The sequence below is a fragment of the Epinephelus moara genome, chromosome 4 (genome assembly GCF_006386435.1).
Source record: "Epinephelus moara isolate mb chromosome 4, YSFRI_EMoa_1.0, whole genome shotgun sequence".
NCBI classification, from domain to species: Eukaryota; Metazoa; Chordata; class Actinopteri; order Perciformes; family Serranidae; genus Epinephelus; species Epinephelus moara.
The window spans coordinates 4218465-4239509 of NC_065509.1; positions in this window are offsets into that span (position 1 = coordinate 4218465).

Below are 21045 nucleotides of genomic sequence, written 5' to 3' on the forward strand. Positions count from 1 at the left end.
TTTGGAAAATTGCAATCTGAAAAGTAACCAAAGCTGCTTAAGAGGTTATTGTGTTTTGAATGTGTTTCAAATTAAAAATAAAGGGAAACAGTGTAGGAATAACTTGTATAACGTTTTTATTAACAAATAGTAATATAAAACCTTGTTTTCCCTGTTTGAGACCTTAAAAAATAGACTGCGACTTATATGCCAGAGCGACTTATATTACGAGTTTTACGGTAATAGTCAATAGTGTAACCTTTGTGACTCACAACTGAGAACATCCTCTTATGCTAGTTTCTAATTAGGTTGGCACATGTCTCTTGAGAGATCTTAGCCCATTCTTCTTAGCAAATTGTTCCAACTCATCCAAATTGCGTGGTTTTTCAAGCATGGACATTAACCTTGAGCTACCAACACAAATTGTCAACAGGATTGAGATCTGGGGCTCTGAGAGGGCCACTCCAGGACCTTGACTTCGATGTCCTTCAAAAAGTTTTGGACTAACTTGGATGCATTTTGGGTATCGTCTTGCTTAAAGACCCAGAGATGACCTAAAGCTAGACTGGCAGCAGATTTCTTTATATTATCCTTCAAAATGTCAACATAATCTTCTTCTTTGTGATCCCATGCACCAGAATATGGTTCTCTGTGCCTGAAGCAGCAAAACAGCCCCACAGCATTATGCTCCCACCACCATGTTTAACTGAGGCAACTGTGTTTTTAGGATTGAAGCCCTCTCCCTTAACCTGGAAATCCAGATGCCCCGCCCCCAGCAAATTCGAATTTGCACTGCACGGGAATCTGGCCCCGAGGAGCAGAGCCCATTGAATCGCAAATCGGACCAATCAGATCAGTCTATCTGACAGAGGCAGGCTCTGGGCGGATGTAACATGATGAAGACAGAGCTGCGCCATAGGAGTTGAGAAGTAAACAGCCAAGATGGCAGCTGCTTAAGGACCGCGTCCATTCAATTAAGCTTTGGAAGAAACGCTTAGCCAATCACACTTATCTTTTTCCTTGAGAGAGGAACAGAAGACTGCCCTAGAAGCCTTTGCTTCCAGGAAGGATGTTTTTGCCGTTTTGCTGATGGGATACAGCAAAAGCATTATATATCAGTTAGCCCCACTGGTCGGCAAACAAATGGGGCTTAGTGCAATGAATACGTCACCTTGTTTTTTGCTCTGATTGGCTATCGTGCTAGCGTGCGGCGGCATTTAATATGCCTCAGTTAGTGCCGCCCCTTGAGTAGGAAGGGTGTGTCAGTGAGGGCCAGACTCAAAATCTTTCTAGATTTGAGTCTGGATTTCCAGGCTACCTCTCCCTTCCATCGCCAGACAAAAGCAACATAAATGTGCCCAAACAGCTCAAGTTTAGTCTCATCAGACCAAAGGACAGACTTCCAAAAACTCATGCCCATGTTATAAATGTTCAAAGGCAAACTTCAGTCAGGCTTTGATGTGCTGCTGTGTGAGCAATAGAGTTTTTCTTGGACGATGACCTCAAAGCCCACCACGATGAAGAGCCCTCACAGCAGACTTCCTTGAAACATCAAGTCCAGAAGTGTCCAGTTCAGCAGTAATCATCTTGTCAGAGATCCGGGGATTGTTATTGACATCTCTGACTATTTTCCTCTCAAAAGTTTTTGAAATCTTGCACTTTTAACCATGCCCAGGTTTCTGTTTCTGCCAGAATTTATGACATTGTGCTTTGCAATGATGTAACGTACAGCTGTTCTACACACTGTGAAATGCTTGGAAATGGCAGTATATCCTTACCTCTTAAGCTGAGTATCCACTATCTTCTGAGTCCCAGACTGATTTGTTTGGCATGATGAAATTACTTCTTAGCAAGAATTTAAGAGTAGTCTCTCTCAATCAAATGTCCTAGTGCCACTAGCCCTGTACACTGGAGTCCCTTAAGTAAAGTTCAAAGCTGATTGATTGCTCAGCAAAAAAAAACACATGGGGGCTAATCATTTTGACCACCCTCATTTTCACTACATTTTGGATAAAGCAAGCCATAAGATTTATAATACATTCCAAAATGTACAAAATAGGGGCCGTGTGTAAAGTGGCTCACACTGAAATTAACAGCAACATTTGCTTGTGTGATTTTTTTAAAGTCACTTTTTACCACATTTACAGCAATATTTAAAATTAAAATAAAACTAATCAGAGAAAATGAACACTTGCGCATACATGAGCATGATAAGCACTACCTAAAATGACAGAAACCATGTTTAGGGAAATTTTATTTGACGTGTACTTTGCGTTTTTAGTGTCCTATCTGAATTTCAGCAGTGCATCGCTGGCGATAGCGACAGTATCCACCATCACCACAGCACTCGGTACTGTAAGTTTGTTTTCTAACTAGATTTGGTGGAAGCCTGAAGGGACATTTACAAAATGTTAGCAACATTTTCTTTTGTATGTTGTAACGTTACAATGTCCAGTGGTCAAAAACAAAACAAATGCGCTATGCGTGAAGTACATTGATGCGAGTAGCAAACCTCTACTGGGCTAATGTTTGCTAGTTTCATGTAGCTTACACGCTAACATAAGGAAAATATGCTATGCTAATTAGAAAACAAACTTACCCAGTGCTGTGGTGGCTCTATGGTGGATACTATCACTGTCGCCAATGATGCACTGCTGAAACTCTGAATTGCGGCCAAAACGGCCCTCCCAGTGTTTTCAGCTAAATTGCCGGACATGTTGGCATGTTGCCAAGCAAGGATGAGACACTAAAACCTCAGAGTACATGTCAAATAACATTTCCCCAAACATGGTTTCTGTCATTTTAGGTAGTTCTTATCATGCTGATGTATCTTAAAGTGTTCATTTTCTCTGATTAGTTTTGTTTTAATTCATTATTTGATGCTATACTGTACACACAGTCTGACCACCTGGGCTTTTACTTTGGTACTTCCGACGACCGGCAGTGTGCATTTACATTGTTTACATTAGATTTAATATTCAGATTTAACTGTGACATTATATTTAACATATTTCAAATATTACTGTAAATGTGGTAAAAAGTGACTTAAAAAAAAAATCACACCACTTTTTTAAACGTTGTTTGAAGCTAAATGCGGCAAAGTGTTGCTGTTAATTTCAGTGTGAGCCACTTTACAAACGGCACCCCATAGGCCTTAACACTGATGAATCTTTTACCTTGTAAGTTTTATGAATGATACAAACGTTGGGCAGAATTTTAGGGAAATGTTCCGTAGTTCCTTGGGGGTTAAAATTTTGACCTTGACTGTAGCATTGGTTTTAGCACTTAGCACATGCCTATTCTCCAGACAGTGTGGGTTGCAAGTGGCTATATTCTCACATAATCCCCTAGTTTCACCTTGTCCAGGTCTCAAGCTAACTTGTTGTAGTAAGCATATTGACATTGGTATTTGTGTTTCAGATCCTGCTGTGCTCATTCCACTTTTGGTTACAGAAGATTGTTTTTGTGGTAAGAATGTTCTAGTAAAGCAACTGAGTAGTCCTCGTTCTGCACTTGTTGTCAGTCCAGCAAAAACAGATCTGTGCCCACCTTTGCCTGTGGTCTGCTTAGCATGGTCTGCTCAAAGTTTCTCCCTTAAAGTCTATGTTTATAGATCACAACTTTTGTGTGGGAGGTGTCGTACGCCTCTTTCAGACCTTGTTTTGTGCTTACACAGTGTTTATAAATGAGACCCCAGGTCATTCATGCATTGTCAGTAGACACACTCTAGCCCTTTTTAGGTATCCTTCCACACCAAGATGAGTGTAAAAGGTTAGAGATGTCTTTCCACGGTGCATCAGGGATAACAGCATGTTCACCTCTGAACATGCTGTTATCCCACTTGACAGCACAGCTCCTTCTGGAACAAGAGTTACTTGGTGTCTTAGTCTTGTTGTTTGGCCATCCCTGGCACACCATTTTGATGAAAATTGGTAGTGTTTTAGCTTTTGTGGAAGAATGGATCACCTCAAGTCTGTCTTCAGAGGTCAGTAAGTGTCAAACCATATGAATAGGGGTGGGTATCTTTTAAATTGTATCGATTCTGAATCTAATTTTGATTCTGCTTATAAAGTCCTGTTCTAATCAATTCTCAGTTTTGATTCCAATATGTTAAAAAAATGTCAAATGTAGGGATGGATATCAATAAGACTTTATAGATACCAATGCCATTCTCAAATCTGCTAATCAGTCCAATTCTTTATCGATTCCCTTACTGGCTATGAACAGAATCTAAATGGTATTAATAGAGTAGAAAATGGACATGGACCATTTCCTTCTCTCTGCCATGACTCTTTCTTGTTGCAAGTTTTCAGCAGCAAAGACATTTGAGGTTATTGTTTTGCAATGCGCAATTTTCAGAAAGAAATGGGTTTGAGGAGTTACTATTCACCAATAGTTCTGGGCCTTTTCCAAACAGAATTCCAAAGTATATATATATAAATATCCAAAGTTAGCAACACTTTCCTAGGGGATCTCGAGGCATTCCCAGGTCAGACAAGATATATAATCCTTTCAGCAGGTTCTGAGTCTGCCTCAGGGCCTATCACCAGTTGGACGTGCCTGGAACACCTCTAACAGGAGGCGCCCAGAAGGCATCCTGATCAGATGCCCAAACCACCTCCACTGGCCCCTTTCAAAGCAAAGGAGCAGTGGCTCTACTCTACTCCGAGCTCTCTCCAGATGTCCGAGCTGAAACTCGTTTCAGCTGCTTGTATCCGCAATCTCATTCTTTTGGTCACTACCCATAGCTCATGACCATTGGTGAGGGTTGGGACAATTGACCATCAAATTCTGCCACAGAGACTGGAACATTTAATTGGCTTAAATGGTTCTGTGCTAAGCTGGTTTAAATCTTATTTATCTGATCGCTTTCAGTTTGTTCATGTTCACGATGAATCATCCTTACGTACTAAAGTTTGTTTTGGAGTTCCACAAGGTTCTGTGCTCAGACCAATCCTATTCACTCTATATATGCTTCCTTTAGGTAACATCATTAGAAATCACTCTGTAAATTTCCATTGTTATGTGGATGATACACAATTGTATTTATCAATGAAGCCAGATGAAACTAATCAATTAACTAAACTTCATAATTGCCTTAACGACATTAAAAACCTGGATGAGCACCAATTTCCTGATGTTAAATTCAGACAAAACTGAAGTTATTGTTCTTGGCCCCAAACAACTCAGAGACTCTTTATCTGATGACATAGTTTCTCTAGATGGCATTGCTCTGGCCTCTAGCATTACCATAAGAAACCTTGGAGTAATATTTGATCAAGAAATGTCCTTTATTTCTCATTTAAAACAAACCTCACGGACTGCATTTTTTCATCTGCATAATATTGCGAAAATTAGGCCTATCCTGACCCGAAAAGATGCAGAAAAATTGGTCCACGCTTTTGTTACCTCAAGGCTGGATTACTGTAACTCTCTATTATCAGGTAGCTCTAATAAGTCTTTAAAAACTCTCCAGCCTCTTGCATGTACAACTCACTAGCAGTAAATACTGTACTGGCAAGACAATTGCAAGCCTTCAAAGTTAGTTTTAATGGGTCAGTTAGGTCCTAGAGATGTGGTGACAACAGCTGCGTGGCGGGGGCCCAATGTGATATTTTTTCATGGTGCCCAAAATTCCTGGCGGCGCCCCTGGATGAGGCCAACAGAACCACATTATAAGCAAAAAATAGAGATGCAATTCTGAGGTCACCAAACCGGATTTTTTTTTTTTTTTTTTTTTTTTTTTTTAAAGTTTGATTTGTACAATAACAACATAATTCAAACACTGTGCACTTGATTAAACACAATTTGATGTCTATAGTGGTTAAACAGCTTTTCTCTTCTTTCTAACTTTAATTATTTATATAATTCAGGTTCACAAAAAAACACAACACCTGTACACTACATGCAGATCATACTTCTAAATGTGTTGTATCTTTCTTTGTGTTTTGGGCCCACTCAGTAGTGGCTTTCTTAATGGTCTCTAATGACTTGTAATCACTTTAAACAGTAACTGTCCGGCCCTAAATGTACTCGTGGAACTTGTCCATGCTAAATACTAAAACTAAGAACTCCTCTTCTATTTGTGCTTGGGAATGTGACAGACTTAGCCTTCTGCATGAGTACTGTGTCCAGACCTGGTCAATTCAGTCAGTTCTTCATCTGGGTTGTAATACTTCAGCATTTGTGATTTTCTCTTTAAGTTTGAGGAACGCTTCCTCATGTTGTGCTGTCCAACTCCACTCACAGTCTTTGTGTGTTAATTGCCTTAACACCTCACAAAGGTCAGAGTGACAAGAACAAAACTTGGTGAGTTAATTCACCATACACAGCCTCTTACCTGCTTTCACATCTGTTGATTTAAACATCTGTTTGATGGCACACACCTTTTCTGTATCTATTTTGAGTCCATCCGCTGTCAAGAGGTGTTCCCTTGAACTTGCATTTATTTTGATGCACTTTTGTCTGCATCAGCTCAGAAAACAGTCTCAGCTTTTCATCAGAATCACACTTAGATGCCTCCTGTATTTCACCTTGTTCTGTGATCAGCACATCATCTACAATAATGTACAGACCAAGAAGCTCTTCCATCATTTGTGTCAGCTTTCTCTGAAAGCTCTCAGGAGCTGGACCAATAAGTCCAGCTCCTGAGATCTTGGTTATCTCCAGTCAGGTGTGACGAATTGCTACACTGTGTCGTCCGGTAACATCCCCTTATTTGACATGCCAGAAACCACTTTTGATGACACAAACTGTAAACACTTTTGCTTTCAACAGGTCTGACAGTATGTCTCCAGTGTTTAGTAACGGAAGGTGACTACCCAGCACCTGGTAGTATCAAAACCTGTCCAGTCAAACATTACCTGCACATGATCGTTTCAAGTCTGATCCTGAATTGTTGCAACTCTCCACCAGATCAGCTTTCTTTCTGTTGCTACCATTGCCAAAGCCGCTCTCCTCTCGGTCAGTTTAATGCCTGCCAACTTTGCACAAGTTAGCATAGCAGCAGGGGCTACCATACAACACTGAGCCATTAAACGGGCCAGCGAACTCAGGACAAAAAAAGACACAAATGACAAAACATGACAAAGCTAGTCCAACAAGGCCATGCTGGTACATGCAGATGCCTACAAAAAAACAGGACAAATTGAGTGTTTCATTCAGGCCTATAGGCTGTTCACTTTTGAGAAGAAAGATCCATCTACTTTCACACTGAAGAAGTTTTGTTTCCAGATCTGCATGTCTGCGGCTAGGGTTAATTATAACATTGCCACAGAAACTGAGTGCAGTGGCTGGATGTTTGGCCTTCTGGAAGTATCTAGGAACAGGGAATTTTGGATCTGCTCTGTGAATAGAGCTTCTATGCTCGTTGATTCTGGTCCTGAGTTGGCAGCTGATTTTGTCTATATATTGCAGACCACAAGGACATGAAAGCTGGTAAATGACATTAGTGAAACGAGAAGTAATACATTTTGTAATCTTGTAATGTTTTTGGTTATAATAAAAGTATTGGCTTTCTTGTTGTTTTGGCAAGAAATAAGCCCATCGGGCAGTCTATACTCCCTGCTTATGCAGTATGGGAAGTGTCTGCATGTACCAGCCATGTACATTGTGGCCTCTGGAATAGACAAAAAGGGTAAAATTAGAAAATAATAAATTCCCCACATCATGAACAGATAGAATATGCCAGTGCCCAGATATGACCTCTTTTATTTGTTTGCTGATAGGGCTGTAGGTAGTATAACATATTAGGTTGTCAAATCAAGGTTTTTTTTATTTCCTCTGTTGTCCTTTCTTGTTTGTCTATTGTACCAACGCACCTAAGACAAACTATTTTGTTGCCCCAAGTAGGCGCAGTTTCACAGCAACCCTAAGACTTTGCATGATACTGCAAGTAGCATCACAATCAATTTTGAATTTTACAATGCCCAGGAGCATGACCACCATGAGGTGAGTGTCATTCACTGAGGTAGCATCCACTGCATTCACATTCCCAATCTCAGCTTCAGGAACTCTCTTCATACTTATCACTTACACATTATGCTACGCTGTGCATGTTTCTTTTCTTCTTTTCTCAAAGTGATTATGTTTGCCACTCTCTTTGCACACTTATCATATGCCAGGCATTTCTGATTCTTGTTTTCATGCATTTTGCCATAAAACTTGCATTCCACTGTGTTTATGGTTTGTTTCTGACATGCTGCTCCATGCATTGCATGCATCTCGTCCACCATCACTCTGGAGATGGCTTTACAATTCTCTTACCATTCTCAGTGCCAATGGGTGACTGAGAGTGCAAATGCAAATGTATCCACATAAGGTTGCTATTCTCAACCTTCAGCATAGGACTATAGAGTCTCTGTGAATAAACCCATCTCCCCTCCCGTACCAGCTGATATCAACCTTCAAAAAGACATATTGGTGGAAGCTGCCATGCAGACACCCTTATCATCTCACCGTCTGTGTATTACAGTGTACAGTATGTGCTTCCAGGACTACAGAATGTGTGTGAGTGTGTAAGCCAGTGCCTCTGGTGAATAGATTAGCGTTATTGCGTCTTCAAAACAGGGCATGGCTCAGCCCTGCGCACACGTTTAAACTAAACGCTAACACAGCATACTGTCACTGCTCGGCTTTGTAAAGAAATCCTTCATAGATGACAAGGAAAGGTGGAGGAACGCTGGGATCAGAGGAAATGAGACAGGAGAGGAGGGGGAGGAGGGTAGGGGAGGACGGGGTGTAAAATAAAAGATGATATTTATTCTTACTAAGAGAGAACAGAGAGCCCTGCCTATGAATTATGTATCTGCAAGAATGGGCATCTCTTTGTAAACGACAAAATGTTTATTAAAGGTGAGAGCTCTTTTTTTCTCTTTTGCTATTCCTTTACCGGCACCTACAGTATCTACAGCTGTGATGAGAATGAAAAGAGAAGGAGGAAGGAAATAAGTGAACAGGAGGGTGGAGATTAGGAGAGGCAATGAGAGAGATAAGGGAAATAGGAAAGAAGGAAACAGGAACAGGAAATTAGAAGAAGGCAAAATGGCCATACCCTGTTTTGACTGATGTTTATCATTACTGTGTACTGTAGTTGGGTTAAATAGTTTTTTTGCTCTCTTATTTGATTAATTTAGGTACTTGGTTCAAACATTATAATAGTTTGAGCAGTTAAATCCTCATAGAATGGTTTGTATAATATCCTACAAAAATGCACTCACAACAGTTTGTACAGTTTGTCCCATGAATTAGCACCTCATAAATGATGTTACATCCTTTACATACTTTTATGTAGTTAACGTAAAGTTACGGAGGCTAGTTCAAGCAATCAAAGTTACTGTGGTTAGGTTTAGGTATAACATTGTGATGACGTACCTTATAATGACTCAGAGTTCACTTGGAGTTTATACGGTTCTGAACACACGTCTCCAGGGGGAAGTCCTGGTTTTTGTGATCCATCCAATATCCCAACCTGCCTCCTTACAAGAATGGTCAGGACTGCATTCGTGTTTACTCTAATCAGCGCATTGGTCACGTGATCGCAGCCTTTCAAAATACATGGGATGTGTACAAATATGGGTGCATTACTTTTTGTAGGAGGATGTATAAAAAGTTTATAAAAACAGTCTGCATATACCAGTATTACAATTTATATATATATATATATATTTTACAGTTAAATGTTTTGAGGCAGTCTAGACAGTTTCAAACTTTCCTTCTTTTTATACATTATCTGTAACTGCTTGTCCTGGTTCAGGGTCATAAGGGGGCTGTAGCCTATCCCAGCTGACATTGGACGAGAGGCGGGGTACACCCTGGACAGGTCACTTGACTATCGCAGGGCTGACACATAGAGACAGACAACAATTCATGCTCACATGCACACTTTAGAGTCACCAATTAACCTAACCTAGATGTCTTTGGACTGTGGGACGAAGCTGAAGAACCCAGAGAAAAAACACACTGACACGGAAAGAACATGTAAACTCCATGTAGAAGGGGCCACGCTGGCCGGCGAGCTGATTCAAACCCAAATCCCTCTTGTTTTGAGGCCCATTGTCCAACATGTTTGTTATAAATCCACGTCAAAAAAAAAAAAAATCAGATTCAGATACTAGCTTGTGGCTATCTAGCAGTGCCTACCTCCTGCTTCGGGCAGAATTGCTCAACCAGAGCCCACTCATCTACGCTTAATATTTGATCAATGCAATAGCAAACACTGGAAAATTGCATTTTTTTGTCATGTACTATGATTGACATGTGCATAGGTGGAATATATATGTATATGTACATATATATATATATATATATATATATATATATATATATAGAGTATAACATCACTGGGACATGTAACAGTAAAATCACTCCGCTCACAGGTGTTATAAATATAAATACAACCGTTAATTAACCAACTGTTACACTCGCTACATTGACGCAAACTGACACTAGCGTTACACCAAGAAGATGGATATTTTCCCCAAAATTACATTTGAATTAAATTATGAGTGGTCGTCAAGAGAGGACGAGGAAAAGGAAAGCCAGGACGCTTCTGTGCAGACCTCCAGGTGTGTTTGAATCCGGCCGTGCCAACATCCAGGTTTGCCAACGTTTCATCAGCCGACCTGGACGAAGTTACACAGTTGCAGATCAATGTAAATACAAAGTAGCTTGTTTGTTCCTGGCGTGTGTGCTGGCAACAGGCCGGGGGAATTGTTTTTTTTCGCGGAGCTACATAACATATTTAAATAATTTATTTCATCGCCTTTTGTTAACATTTCCTTACTCAGCATTGCTGTTTAAGCTGTTGTTGAACTGTTGTATAAAAGCAATATCATATGAGAGGGAGTGATGTACTGTATATCGTCATTGCTGTAAGGCCTGCGGCCTCGTGCCTATGACCGAATCACAGCCGTGACGATATACAGTACAACATCACTCCCTCTTGTGTGATATTGCTTAAATATATATACATATATATATATATGTATATATACGTGTGTACACAGCACCACTGCTCTTACATAGTTAGGGTCAAATGCACAGGACAAGTGCAAAATCATTTCTTCAGATGGGTCAACCAGTGATACTAATAATAATCAAAGTCAATTTTGCTTTTAGAATATTGAATTATAGTGTATTTTTCAAAAAAGCAGTTAGTGGTATATGATCAAAACTGGTATCTAAGGGTTAATTTTTAATTGTGATTAATTAAATAATATAAATTAAACAAGAACCCCTTCATGAAAAAAATGAAAAAGGAATTGGGAAAAATGTTGATCTTTATTGATACAAATACAAATATTGTAGGTTAAAATTCCCAACTTCAGGGCATGGAGTGCAAATTGAAACTTAAAATATATTAAAAAAATACAAATAATAAAAAAATACAAAATACATAGGACCAATTCTGTGGCTGCCTACCCCCCTCTCCCCTGTGTCATAAAAGTTTCCAGAGATTTTCATAGTCATGCTTTTTGTTCTCAATATTTCTTGCCCATGCTATGTGAAGAAAACAAGCTCATTATGGTTTTGTTAGAATGACTGAGCAGAAATCTTATGCAGGCACATGACGTTACTCTTCCAGTTGATTTTTAAGAAAACTACATATTTTCTTGAAAATGCCCAACATTCAAGTGTGGATTTAAAATTTTTCCTGCCTTTACTTTTAAGCTCATATCACAGTCATTATAAAGGCTACATACACATGCTATATCTTGTTTTGTTTTTTTCAGGACAATATGGGCTAACCAGATTTGCCATCATTCCATGTCCTTCTATGTGCCTGTATTTTATATTAATTTTTATATCAATGAAAAAACAAATCTGTGTGACTAAATTCTTACATTTTTACATGTATCTCACCATAGCAAGTTGGAAGTTGACATATTCTGCCATATATGAAGAGGGGAGAGTCTCTGGAATCTGGCAATATAAGAACCATGATGCTGGGACATTCTGTCACTCCACAGCTGTCCAAAACATGGAGAGGGACCCAGCTGCAGACATGATGGCGGACATGGGTGCCGCCATATATCCAATCCATACCGGAAGTCCATACCGGAAGTTGGTCTGTGTGTGTATTATTCGCCGAAGAAGAAGAGGAAAAAGACAAAGGAGAAGACGAAGAGTAGAATACAAACAATACACGCACGAAAGAGCGGTAAGGGAACAAGTCTTTTAATTATTTGAATTAGACAACTTTATTGACATTGTACATTGTACAACGAAATTCTGTTCAGCACTTAGCACTAGCAGTACTAGCTAGTAGCTAGCACTAGCATAGAGTACCAAGCCGCTGCGTTTATACGCACCGTCATCTTCATTATATTTTAACACGTGTGTTATGTTCTCTAAGATGCAATTCTACGCAATGTATCAAATCATAAGGGGGGCATCTATGTGGGGAATCTCGGTATGCACAAATTACTACCACCGGATGGTGGGTTTAGCTACATTTGTTGTGTAAAAATGAGGGTATGATTGGTATTGTAGTGAGTGACGTTGCTATGAACTCGGTGCATTGCTCGGGAAGAGTGTGTTGGCACTGAGGGTGATGAGCCAAGTGATTGCAGCTGTGAGTGTGGCAGGTAAGAGTGAAAAGAGGGGGAGAGAGGGGCGGCAGTTGTCTCTGGGGAGCGGAGCTTGGTGAGCATTACTGGACAAAAGCCCAGCCAAGCAGTGGTTATTGTGCACTCGATCTCGGGGGGAGGGTGTTCGCACGCTGTTTAGGGCTGCCGGCGGCAAAGATAGTCAGCGGGGAGCAGAGAGAGGTTCCTGAATCCGACAGGGACACGGGTAGGATAGTGGGGACCATAGGAGTGCTTCTGTCCGCTTTCCAGCCATGTGTAGAGGCTCTCCTGTAGCCTGTGGAGTCGCCTCGCTGCGCTGGACTGGCCAGTTCCCCCATCACAGTTACTGCCAGTGGCCGTCCCGCGCCAAAGCTCAGACCCCAGGGAAGGTCTCAAACCCTGGGAGAGATAAGTAACTTTTAAACATCATTTGTCTGTGTGTTAAAGTGTTTTCTTGTGTGTGTTATTGTTAGTGGTTTTAACCAGAGCAGCATTTCACTCTTAGGGAGAGCCGAGCATGCCACAGGCGTATCCACAGGTGCCTTAGGGTGCCCATAGCCCACAGTGTGATTTGATGTGTTTTGTAGTGCAATATGGTGACGTGCCCTGCGGGGGTTTATCCTCAGTGTGAGTTGCAGTGTGTTTACTGAGTTGCAGTGCAGTGACAGTTTTGCAGTGCTTTATGGGGGTCGTTGGCTTGTGCCCTTACACGTGCATGTTACTGGTCCACAGGTGGTTCTGAGGAGAAGCCTAGGGTTCATTCAGGATCTCATCTGCTAGTGGAGCTGTTCCTTAAATGAATTTAATGCTATGAAATAAAAATTGATTGTTACCTTACCTTCTTGGTTCCCTCCTTCTGTCTGTGCACTTTACACTCCCATGCAGATGCCTACTTCTTGTATCAAAAAAGGTTTATTACAGTATTAACTTAACGTTAGCTGCTCAAGGTCTGTTGTGCTCCCTTTCATCAATGTCTGTGTGTAAACAGTGTTAATGTTGGTCAGAGACTATTACTGCCCTCGGTTGATCGGTTGTCGGTTGTTGGTTAATTTAGACGTGTAGTTTGCAGCGGGGTTAATATGTGTTCCTCTGCTTTTTGGTGTGTTGTGGTGTAAAACATCTGTGCACACACTCATGCACACAAGCAATTTTTTTCCAATTTTTGGTTCGCCTGGTCTCCTTGTGTATTAATGCTTGTATAAGTTGAGGCACCTGAAAAACCATACAGAAAATGCAGTTCATTTCCATGGTATGTTGATGAGAAGTATCTGTTTGAGATCATATACTTCTACATGTAACAGTAATGTTTAATGATATTTGTTTGGGACAAAACAAGACATTTTAGGCTGCATCTTGGGATCTTGTGATTTGTGGAACAGTGGTTGACATTTTATACCATTTTCTTACATTTTATAGACCAAACAAATAAATTATTTTACTGTTTTTCCATTTTTTTTTCCTTTGTTTTTTTTCTACTTTTGAGATTGATATGGGTATCTGGAATAAAAACGTATTCACAAAAAAGAGAACTCCAAGTCTCCTTCTTTATGTTGCCAGTACAATAGCGTAATATTGTGTTTACATGTGTTCTTGAAATATAATAGAATACATCTGACAATATGACAATCTAATTATTACGTACATTTAATAGTTAGTTACAATTAACCATACTGATATAAGAGTAAGTATGACATTTGTTGTGTCCATGATTTTCAGTTGTTTTGAATGACCTGATAATAATCTGCATGTTGCAACTGTAGCCCAATAAATTAAAGTGCTCACCTATGGAGCTATATTTGTGTCTTTATTACATGCGAGAAAATAAATGATATGAGAGGGAAAAAAAATATTTGAGAGAAAAAGTTTTCACACTGATAGCAAAAAATAATAATATTTGAGACTAAAAAAAGTTTTGAGAGAAAGTATTTTGTCAGAATATAAAAAAATAATCTGAGATTTAAAAAATGATTTCCAAGAAAAAAACTCTCTCAAAAAACTTTTTTTTACTCTCAAATATTATTTTTTTGCTATCAGTGTGAAACATTTTCTCTCTCTCTCAAAAAAAATTGTTTCCCTCAAAACATTTTTCTTCTCTCTCTCAAAACCTAAGTCTTTGCTCTCGTGTCAGGATTTTGCTCTCACTGTGAAAATAATGTCATGGGCAGGGCCACGTTCCTATTGGCCAGTCTCAATCGAATTGACAGCTAGGTGAGGATCGTCTTGGGAGTCGAATTCAACTGAATCATTCATCCACCATGGTGGATTCACCGGCATAGATGCGCTGCGTAATTTGGGAGCGGAGACTCCAATGTTTGGGTAAGAACTCAACTCGAGTACTGTATGTGTATTACTGTGTATTACTGCAATGCATAAGTGTGAGGAGTCACCACAGAGACCCAGGGTAGTGGTACGTCCAGCTTGGTTGTGGAAATATCAAAGCCAAAGTTAAACCGTGAATCTCAGGTTATGTTCCAGACAAACTGATTCGTCATTGCCAGGGCATCAAATACTGCAGCCTGGTCAGTGACCCTGAGCTTCTGGTGTCAATGCACAAGGCATCTTGCAATGTCTGTATGGAACACTCCGCACTTGTAACTAACTCCAATGTTATCCCGTCCGAGGCAATAACGTAGTTGAAAAGATACCAAGTAGGGCGAGAGGGAGATGGTGTTCGATGGGTCAAACACACACTGGACTTTGACCCAGGAGATTGCTGTTAGTGTCCAGTCTGAAAGCAGGATTCAACTTGAGTTTTTCAACCATGTAATGTAGTAATTGGCGTACGTCACATGACATACTCGCTGGAGTACTGTAAATCATTATTTTTTTTAACCCAAACCATGATCATTTTCTAAACCTAACCAGGTTGTTTTTGCTTAAATCTAAAGTAGTTTCGGTAACAACACATATGTTTTCTGTGAAGACAGAAGTTTATTTTGAAAGACATTGTGGCATATAAGGAGCGGAAACGGACATTTCCAAAACTAATGCTAGAGGGGTACCTTGAGTATCATAGTTTGAAGCTTAGTGTTATTGACCAAGTTGCTATTTTTTAAATATTTGGGAGAAAGAAAGTGTTGTTCCAGAGGTAAGAAAACCTCAGTCAAAAAACCCGGACATTTGTAATAGTGTAAACTACCAAAGACTTATTAGTAATTTCATTTTTAAGAGCAGATTGATCAACATTTCTGTAAATGTGCTGCTGTTCAACAGCTAATTTCAACTGCAGTGCTTTTGCAAGATGTTCGAAAACCAGTGACAGTATAAGATGTACAAACATGAGACATAGAAGCACAAAATCAGCATCTAACAGGAAGTAGAAAAACCTTGATGTGACACTACTGTGACCTCATTAACTGTTAAGTATATACAGCCATATGCCATGGCAGCAGGGTGTGGGCAGTCAACACCAACAGAATCAACAGGCCCATCAGAAAAGCTAGGTCTGTGCTGGAGGTGGAGCTCGATTCTTCGGTGCCGGTGTCAGTGTGAGCTGCAGAGCATCATGGACAATGAGTCTCACCCTCTCCATGATGTGGTGGTCACACAAAGGAGCATCTTCAGCAGCAGACTGCTAGCACCAGGATGCGCCACAGAACTCGACTTGAAACCCTTTCTTGCTTTGCCAATCAAACTTTACAACTCATCTAGCTCATGCAGAGAGATGGACGGCAGAGACATGGGATGCTGAGGTTCAAGTTCACTTTATTATTGTCCCAGATGGGTAATTTGGGTTGCAGCAGGCATAGAAATGACAAAACCACACACAGAAACATGCCAATGCTTCAAATTTAGCACAAATATCCACTTGGTTCAGTGATAAAGTAATGTGTTTTTGGTGGTCAAAGGTCAAGGCCACTGTGACCTTGTCCGTCTCATTCTCAAGAATGCAATATCTCAAGAACACCTTGAGGGCAATTCTTCAAATTTGGCACAATGTTTGACTTAGACTTGAGAATGGACTAAATAGATTTTGGTACTCAAGGGTCAAAGGTCAAGGTCGCTGTGACCTTGCATCCATCTCATTCTTGTGAACGTGATATCACAAAAACAGCTTGAGGGAATTTCTTCAAATTTGGAACAAATGTCCACCTGCACCAGCGATGAACTGATTAGGTATTGGCGGTCAAAGGTGAAAAGTCGAGGTCACTGTGACCTTGTCTGTTACATTCTCATGAACATTACATCTCTAGAACACCTCAAGGAAATTTCTTCGAATTTGGCACAAACATTCACTCAACAATTAAAGGACAACTTCGGTATTCGGTCTTTTACGTGCTATCCCCTGGAGTGTTACCGGAGTTTTTGGAGTGCTCAAATAAACAGTCCTTTTTCCCGAACACAAGAACAGGATGTCGCGCAACACCCCAGTGCTCACTTCTCCCAAGATGACTACTGCCAGCCGAAGAAGAGAAGACATCCAATCCCGAAACACCTCTTACTCAAGAAAACGGCTGTCCCACAAGTAGAGAGAGCTACAGACACAGTGGAGCAAAGCTCGTGACCTCACACAGCCCAGAGGTAAGGGAAAGGCTAAGTTAGTATGCTATTTACAGAGATAGCACTGGCGATCTGAACCGGTCAGTGGCGAAAAAACACACTTCACACACACATACTCACTTACAGTACCAAGCGGGGACGTCATCCCCCTCTCTGCTCCAACACTGACTGACAGCTGACTCCACTTCATTACACTCACCACTGCCCCAGGGCCGCTACAATATGCTATCTACAGAAATAACACTGGCGATCTGAACCGGTCAGTGGTGAAAAAAAAGCACTTTTATACGGGACGTATTTGCCCCCATTACCGTTTTAGCTCGTTTCACGCCTCAATACTGAACCAATTTTAGAACGAGTGGTACCCATGAATCATACGCACACATACACATGGGGAAATAAAGCCCAGGTTGAAAAATACCGACGTTGTCCTTTAAGTGATTAGAGTTTGTAAAGTAATCTTATGCTAATCATCACAAAACTTAGCGGAAATGTCTAATAGGATAAAATAATAAAGTAATGACCATTTTATATCCAGGTCAAATGTCAACTACACTGGTACATGATAATGTTCTGCATAAAGCACTTTTCTGGCCATTATTCAGTGTCATATCTCAGGAACAGAAGGGGAAATATTTGGTCAGATACTGAATTGGTGACAAATCTTGGGTGTCCACCATGAAACTGTGCTCATTGTATAGATCTTCTGTGCTGGATAAACAGTTCAAGAAAGTTCTAGCTTACCTTATCTTATCATAAACACCATGAACATGTCTCACTTTTTCAGAAAAACTGGTTGAAACTGGTGGAGGATAGCACAAATATTGACCTGTTCAGAGCTGTTAACAGAAGAGTTGGTGGTGACAAGAATTGCAGTGCAGAGGAAATTGGACATTCCAAGCTGGTGAGGAAATGGGTGCGAAAGAAGAATAAAAATACAGGAGCGTGACTTCACTAAATGTGGGGGCTAATTTAGATTTCTCCACCATTGTGCGCTTGAACACATACACAGACACACACGCACACACACAATCTGCCAAATGATGCCCATCCAGACGTCTTCACCTGTTTTGCTTTGAGGTGGCATGGCGTCAGACTGATGGAGCTCGGAGGTGTGGTGAGCTTCACTTCAGATGTCAACAGCATTACACGGACCTGTTAATCAAACACCAGCACCATTAGATCAAAGCTGACAGGTCACTGATAAGAGAATCGCTGCTTCAACGACTTGAAATATAATTGACTTGTCGGCCTCCCCAGCTGTTGAAGAGACTAACATTAAAACCATCCACGGGGAAATGTTTCTCTCAGCATGACAGTGGGAAGAAATGCGAGGCCATTAGGAATGTCACTGCTGCAGGATTACTACAGCAGAGGGAAACTTTAAGTGAGTCGAGTGTTTGCTGTGGTATATTACAACTCTGGAGTCTTCACTCTTTTGGAGTACATGTGAAACCAAAACGGCCACAGCTTTATGGCTCTAAAACCTTTATGTTTATCCACCCATCCATCCTTTTTCATCGGCTTATCTGTGGCCGGGTCATGGGGGCCACAGGCTAAGCAAAGTACTCCTTTATGTTTAATGCTTTGAAATTATGTTTTTAAGAATACATGAATAAAGACAGAGTCAAGACTGAGATTAAGGAGGGTAATGAACAGAAGAACATTTTAAGCCAAAAACATGATCTTGATTCTCACCATGACCAAGTGTTTTTTGTGCCTAAACCTAACAATTAACTTAATGTGCATATCTTTGGACTGTGGAAGGAAGCCAGAGTAGTTGTAGAAAACCCACCTTGACATGAGGAGAACATGCAAACTCCACACAGAAGGGGTCCTCCACCCCAGGGTTCGAACCCCTATCCCAGATTGGAACCAGGAACACTCTTGATGTGAAAGCAACAATGCACTGTACCACTGTGCTGCCTAATACAAGCATTTGTTACACAATTATGTGTATATTTAGCACATTTTTTTTTCCATACAAAAATTGAGCTAATTACTGAGACATTACTGGTGATGTCAGCATCTGGGCTTTTAGTCTAGTTATTAGCTGTTTTATTTAGATTTAGGAGAAATAAATAGGTTACATCACTTCATTTATGTATCTTTATAGAACTATTGTTAACTTTTTTTAATCCACACTATTTGGTTGCAGTTTCATGTTGGTAGACAATTTACCTGGTAATTATAATTACTAAACAAATACATATTGGTAATATGCAGGTAGACTTCATAAATTACTATTGGAATTTCAAGTAATTATGTGAACGTTTCATAAATTCTGATGAAACTGAAATATTTAAAGGACAGTGGAGCTGTTACAATTTAAAATACTGTACCTCAGACTGACTTAAGTGAACAGCTGATCAAGCCCTGAAAACTGACAATTGAAAAGCAACAAACACAGGTTAGACTGAGACTTTTATTTTGCCATGTCGTGTATTTTTTTTAAACAGATTCTTCTTCATGGGATTGTCATCATTGACACATAAAAAATGGACTGGACCATTGAATAAAGAGGGAGGTTCCCTGTTTGGATTCAACCGCAAGGTGACTGGATCATTGTTTCTAATCAGTCACACACCACTCATAGCCCATTCCCACACAAGGCGGTCCATTTAAATATGGCTTTCTACTCAATGATCCCTGCTACACTAATGCTGCCACACACCGCTGCTGTGGCAAAGCTTTACCTCTACCACACCAGGCTCCACCTCTCTAATTCAGAGTCCGAACGTGGCTCTTAGGTCAAAATGGTATTTAATATTTTGCTTAAGCCCACTCTTGTATACTTGGAGGTTATCTGCATCACACTCCCTGTTTTGGCATAGCATGCTGCTTCCTTAATCCAGGGAGCACCTCAAGAGTGAAGCTCTCAGCGCCAAACATAACTGTATTTCCATTTGTTGCAATAACTGGTTAAATATTTGACGGAAGGGTTCCTGACTAATCTGTTATTGATTACATTTGCCTATATTGGTTTGAAAATTTGCTATACATGAAGAATGTCTGCATGGTAACAGCCAATTCATGCTCCTTCAACTTCTCTTATTTGACACCCAGCCACAAATTTACACATCATTCCCTCCCCTGTGACCCCGCGGTGGCCTCATCATTTCCCACCTCTTGTCATCACCTAATTTCTACACCCACCTGCTCCAAATCACCTTTGCAACCTCCCAGTATACATAACATGGTGGTTAAGAGTCCCAACAAAGCGGTGGTTACATCACAAAGTAATATTTGCTCATCCACGCAAAATATGTGGGCCCCATCGCTGGTTGATGCAGGGTTAGTTGGTAAAACTGGCATATGATCTCAGTAAGCCAGGTTTCCCCTTCTCACCTGTTTAGTTGTGACCCTTTGCTATGACCCTTACAGAAAATGAAACAAAATTTGAACTTAGAAGTCATTAATCCTTACTTTTATGCTTTTGTGATGTTGTAAAGGTATTTTACCATGCAAGAAAGAAGGTCTTTTGTTTCACAAAAATAAAATGATGACAATGACAGTTAAATTATCAGCCAATAATTTGACTTTTTTTGTATTATTCAAATTATGAAATTTTAGCTTATGAATAGCACAGATAATACAAAGCCAGACTGCTTCCATTGACTTAAAGGACAACTTCGGTATTTTTCAACCTGGGCCCTATTTCCCCATGTGTATGTGTGCGTAAGATTCATGGGTACAACTCGTTCTAAAATTGGTTCAGTATTGAGGGAGGCGGATGCAACCGGATCCGCGAAGCGAGCTAAATTGGCAATGGGGGCAAATGCGTCCCGTATAAGTTTGTGCATTAAAAGTGTTTTTTTTCGCCACTGACCGGTTCAGATCGCCAGTGCTATGAGTGGAGTCAGCTGTCAGTCAGTGTTGGAGCAGAGAGGGGGAGGGCTGCCCTGCTGGGTACTGTAAGTGAGTATGTGTGTATGAAGTGTGTGTTTTTTCGCCACTGACCAGTTCAGATCGCCAGTGCTATCTCTGTAAATAGCAT